This window comes from Paralichthys olivaceus, chromosome 15 (assembly GCF_024713975.1).
Source record: "Paralichthys olivaceus isolate ysfri-2021 chromosome 15, ASM2471397v2, whole genome shotgun sequence".
Lineage (NCBI taxonomy): Eukaryota > Metazoa > Chordata > Actinopteri > Pleuronectiformes > Paralichthyidae > Paralichthys > Paralichthys olivaceus.
In genome coordinates this window covers 17,414,037-17,420,036 of record NC_091107.1, presented here as the reverse complement: position 1 = coordinate 17,420,036, position 6,000 = coordinate 17,414,037, and the positions used below count along the sequence as shown (strand labels likewise).

At 44.7% G+C, this 6,000-nt stretch overlaps 1 protein-coding gene across 2 annotated transcripts in view; it reads left to right on the top strand.

Moving 5' to 3' along the window:
• Positions 1 to 2,966: 2,966 nt before the first annotated feature.
• flrt1a (fibronectin leucine rich transmembrane protein 1a) overlaps positions 2,967 to 6,000 on the top strand; it is a 39,612-nt gene continuing 36,578 nt past the window's right edge. Inside the window, exon 1 of one of the 2 annotated variants that reach the window (XM_020085583.2) lies at positions 2,967 to 3,662. The gene's annotated coding sequence lies outside the window, so the exon portion shown is untranslated. Of the gene's footprint in view, positions 3,663 to 3,754; positions 4,093 to 6,000 lie in introns of those variants that run through there. The other variant, XM_069510107.1, reaches the window with a different exon arrangement.

The following is a 6,000-nucleotide window of genomic DNA, read 5'->3' as shown; positions in this document are numbered from 1 at the left end:
ATTCTTTCCATTACACAGTTACAATGTGATGCTAACTGGAAAAGAACTTGAATGTGCAGTAAAACCAGTGGTGATGGCTATTACATGTGCATACACCTCGTAGAAGTTGTACTCTACTGTACACTGTAATATAAAGTCCATATGTTCCCCTCCTCCTCGCTCTCGCTATCTGCTTCTTTCCTTTTCCCACTGGGTGGAGGAGCTATAAATTAAAATGGGGAATTACTGCTAACTGTTGGAATAAATTAAGGCGCTTTTGCGTCTGTAAACACCGTCTGACTGCATAATTACACTTCCACTCCCACTGAGACGCTATGGAGAGGGAGGATAAGGAGAGGAAGGTGGCGTAGATGGAGAGCGGTGGCAGTGGGAGACGGAGAAGATGAACAAAGTGTCACAAGGGGGGGTCACGTATTAGATTCACTCCATTGCTGAGTCCTGGATGCTGGCTGGGCACTCCTACAGATTAGGGGGGAAAGGTGACTTTGAACATCATGATCTCAATCACCATATTGTTCATTAAGTCTTAATGATATTGGGCAAAATGCTGCATACCTACTCTGAACGACAACAAACAGCAGAGGCTTTCTCTGGAGTCGCCGTGTGGAAGATCTACGTATTCGAGCCGTTGGACCTCGTGCATTTCAATCGGAAGAGAAATTAGTTTGACATCATGTAAAGCTAAGAGCTCTCTCTCATTCTGTGATCTAATTACAGTATGACCACGTTAATGGCAAATCACATTTAGCAGTACAGTAGATCATTGGATGGAGCAAGAGCTGCTTAATCACAAAAGGATCTTAACAGCTGGTTCTAACCAGAGCCAGATATGCGCTGCCTTCGAAGATGGCGATGTCATCGGCCTGAGAAAAGAGCAAATCACAGTTAGTATTACAAGAACCAGGCAAATTTAATTAACACGTTTGAGAAGACATGTTTGTGCACGCCACCGTACAACCACATCAACTGCTGACAGTGAGTGGTGCACGCAAACACTGTTGTTGACATCAGCCAGAACAACACAACTGGTGTGGTAGTTCAATCACCGTTTCAATTTGCAGGCCACGCAGCCAAATAAATGAAGGGCAAATTACATAAAGCTCGGCTCACCTTAGCATTTCATTCAACAGCCAGCCCCTCGCACATGTCCAGAGCTGCCTGAGTGAGCCCAGCAATGATTGGATCGTTGGCTTGCACATAATGGCAGACAGCTCCTCCGATGGTGTTGTATATTTGAGGTAGCACATGTTTCATTTGTGCACACGTCCAGCTCGTCACATAGTTAGACAGAGACATGCACCTTTCCTTTTTTCCCCTCACCCAACCACCAGTCACCTCATTTTTATAAAAACATTGCTGCTCAATGGAAAATGTTGGAGCTGTGTGACTCCACAGTTCACATGAGTCAGATTATTATTATTAGGCTACATATTACCAAGCACACCAGATCACTGTGAACAACACTTAATCCAAACTCATTCTCTCCGGAAACCAACTCACTCCTGCTCTCTGTTCAAAGAGCTATAAGGTTATCAATTAGTTGTCAGGCTGTGACAACTCTCAGATGTTCCAGTAATTATTTCCCAGAAAAACACTGACAGAAATGTGAAGCACACAAAATTACATCAATTGCACTGCGAGCGCAGGAGTGCACGACGGCTCCCAAAACTATGAGTAGCTGCATTTGTCAAGGTCCTGCTGAATCGTTAGCTGTCAGACGATGATGCTCTGCATTGTAATTACAGAAGCCACTGATCTTTTCTTACACTTCTGCCATCTATGTGTAAAAATTGAGCTTTTTCAACACAAATCACAGAATATGACGGAGTGGCATGAAAAGCAATATCAAAACTGTAGAAACAGCACATTTTGTCCGCTGACATGTGCACATGTAGTTGGGGAAGGAGAGGCTGGAGCCGTGCCACACCCCGTCACAGGCTCTTGAACTGACACTGGTGATGGTTTGTGATGCACAACTGAAATGTAAGCAGCTGGTCTCATCTCAGGTCCCACCAGGGGCACTTGCAGCTCTCTGTCCTCCCACAGCAAACTACGACCCACATCACTCTGGGGACTAAATACCAGCTGCCTGACCAATGTGAGGACCGCTTTGAAAACACTAACAACAGTGGGACAGAATCACCACCTGCCCCTACATGCTCCTATGAACAGAGCAGAGCTTTTATTGAGGCAAACAAACAAATAAACAAACATCAACCATTCCCACAAGAAGGCAATATATCCATGTAACTGTTTTTCCAAATGCTACTGCACAGGTACTCCAGGCGATGGTCATATAGATAGATAGATATATAAAAAACACATGCCTGGGAGCACCTGGACAACGTCCTCACAATTGGGTCAGAACATTCTCCGGAGTTTGCTCTTAACACAGGCACAATGCAGCAGGAGATTCTCTGGTCAGATGCAATAACAACAACACAAACGTCTCCAGAGCATTCAAGTGAGGGGTGGTATACCACATGCATAAGAAATTAATCCTGCTCAGGGGATCACACGGTTTTGAATCGTCAGCGGTATGGCACAGCCTGAGTTTTTAGGAGGGAGCAGGCTGGAGAAACACCGGAGATTCTCCGGAGTTGAGTGCATGTCTGAAAGAAGCAAGTTATTAATATTACATGATTAAAGTGTCAAAATGGTCGACAACAAGTTGTATTTTCAGCTCTATGTTTACAGTATTACTATATATCGCAATATGTATCTTATTGTATTGTATAGCAATATTTCGTTTTGTCATAGGTATTGTGAGGTCCTTGCAAATACACAGCTCTGAAAGATAGACAGATGTATATGCATGGTCCGAATGGCTCTGAAGTTCACAGAGAAATAAAGAATGAGAGCAGCTGAGAGAGAGAGAGAGAGAGAGAGCGAGAGAGAGAGAGAGAGAGAGATTTGGGGAACATGCACCGTGTAGCTCACTGTTATCCAGAGGACATATAGAGGCTTTCTCTATACTGTGTCCCAGCCTCCTCCTCCTCCTCCTTTAATCCCCTCCATCCTTTACGCCCCAGTCTTTCTCTTCTCTCTCCTCTCTCCTCCTCCTCTCCAGCATCAGCCAGGCTCATTTGAGATTTTTTTTTTCTCTCTTTCAAAAAATAAAACACTCAGCGTCTCGGGGGCAATTTATTCAGAGCAAACAGCGGATATAGCTGAGAGACAGCAGCTCCTGTCTCTTTTTTTCTTTGCAAAAGGTGCACAGATGAGCATGCACGGACCGGCCCGACGACTAATTACCATAATAAGGTGCACAAGTTCGCCAGCGAGCCGTGCGCGTTTTATTTCTCTGTAAACCGTGTAGCTCAGTGCCGCAGCGGAGAGATAGTCGGGCGGAGGGAGCAGTTACACACACACACACACACACAAGGAGAGAGAGAGGGGAGCTGGCAGCACATGATCACACAGGCTATCCATTCACTCATTCACTGGAGCATTCGTAATTTGCGCAGGCGACAACAGCATATGGGAATACAACACGGTGGGATCGTGGTCACACCTGGGTCTGGTTCTGTATGACACCGGGGGAACCAGCTCCGGGAGAACCCAGCACCGGGGGAACCAGCACCGGGACCGGGAGAACCAGCACCCAGACCGGGTGGACTTTGCAGCCGACAGAGAGAGCGTGGCATCCGCGTCTCCATCCGGTAGGTGATCGACCATTGATTGATACGCACGAGCTGCCAATATGCTTTTCATCAACCGATCAGCAGAACAACCCCAATAAAAACATCTCCTCATCGCAGTTTGATCGCTTTATAGCCCTACAACTCATTGACCAATCCTGTTTTTCATCCCCCTGTCTCCTGGCTGTGGCACGGTTCAAGAAACAATTGGGTCTGTCTGTGCCACAACACGATCGACCCCATGCAAACGCCAAAACCACTTGATAGAGGATGCATGCGGGTTTCTGTGAATGTATCTTCAGTTATATAATCCTGGACTCACGGTTCGAGGGCCCAGTGTGGATATAAATGCAAACAAAGGAGGAAACACAAAAGGAGAAAATGATTGGTGCAGGTCGTCATGCAAGAGAGAGAGAGAGAGAGAAAAAACAGCATATTGCAGCAGCAAAATGTAAGTTTACCAAATGCAACGTTTCCACCAGTGTGTCTGTAATGGAGAGGTAATGGTGTGGTTTCACAGGTTGGTGAAATAGAATCCATTAGACTCTATCTACCTCAGCATCCATTCTGTTTTTTTTTTGTGGGCTGAGTGAAGCTTCTAAGCTGAACTTGGTCAGGTGAGTTCCAGATTAACCCTCATAACCACCACCAGCTTCCCTCCAACTCACCCGACAAAGACTTGTGGACGGACAGACCGCTGCATCCATTACTCTTGCAGCAGTGCCTCTCACCATGGATGCCCATTAAACTGTCATTAACTGGTAAAACAGACGAACTCAGCGCAGCATGCCTGGCATCTAAACATGTAAAATAGAAACGTGTTGCAGTTGTTATCTATGCGAGCACAGCTTGCATCGTTCACTCTTGATTCATATCATCAGATTTAAACAAAAATGGCAATGATGTAAACAGTAAGCGAAGGGAGTCAGCTTTTAACACTTTAGCAGCATCTTGTTCATGATTAGTCAGTTTGTCCAAAAATCCGGCTTATGTACTGTAAATGTACTGTCAACGCCACGGGCCAGCCACCAAACCACATTTCAAGCATTAGTGTCGGATCCTGATTTTGGTAGACGCTGTTCAGTACACGACTTAATCCAGTCTCCACTGTAGTTTACTGAATAATCCTGTGTGTTCAGGATTGTCAGTATTGTCTTCACTATTGTCTGTCAATGAATTTGTGTCTTTTGGCAACTTCATAATTTTTTGGGGCTTCCACTGGATATCCAGGCCAAAACTCACTCTTCCATTTGCGGTACACTATTTACAGTCAGACTTGTTTCTTTTATCACAGTAGTCGAATGTTTCTCCACGCAAAACACAAACGCTGATACTTTTATTGGTGTTTTAGATCCAGACGACTAATCTTTATTTACAGTGATCTGCATTTGAATGCAGAAAAATTAAAAAGGTGTTAGCTGATGCATTTCAGTCAGTGTGTTTCCACCTCCTCTGCTCTCGACATGGACTGTCCACCTGTGGACAACCAAATCCTGCACAAACTGGGAGCAGAAACCAGAAGGGTTTTGGCCCACATCTTGTCCCTACCCCTTTCTGGATATTCACATGTAGAATCTGTTTATTGAAATAAGTATCAGAATGAGGCTCCATATAGAGAGGACTTCACTGTGATGACTAATGAATTAGGAGCTGCAGAGGCTTGAGACATGCCTGCTGCAATAACTTGATCTAACCTGTGCCATGGCACCGAGGCGATAGACAAACAGATGGCACTTCATCTTGTGAAAGTTGGACCAGATATTCTTGGATGGGCTACCCTCTGACTCGTTGGCACCAAGGCCTGCTTCTGGCAAGAATGATGAAAGTCATGGTCAATGGCCTGATTACATCGCTCTTTCTTATGACTTACCCACGCCTTTCAAAATAGATAAATAAATAACCCCTTCCAGTTTCATTGTAGCTGTAATGCTGCAGAGCGTTGCTGAATTGATTTGCATGGCTTCATGATACATCAATAGAGATGCAAGCAATTCAGATTTGCATTTTGGATGACGAGCTCGGGCACAATGCAGAAATAAGAAAATACGACTAATAACCATTTGCAGATGGAGAAGCTTCATAGTGCAAGGTTTTTGTATGTGTTAACAGGTCTTTGTGTGGCAAATTTAAAGTATTAATTTTACCTCCACTTATGTTGTCATATTTGTTTGTTTGTTTTTTGGTGTGGATTGAGCTCAGGGTTGAGGAGCCAGGATTTTTTTTTACTTCCGTTAACATTGGAGATCATGCACATTTAGGGCACAGATGTCTCTGAGTGTGTGACATTTGCTGCAACTTGATTCAATTCAAGGAAACTGTTGGCAGACGTATGTTGCTCTGGTGAGGACCGTTAGTTTGA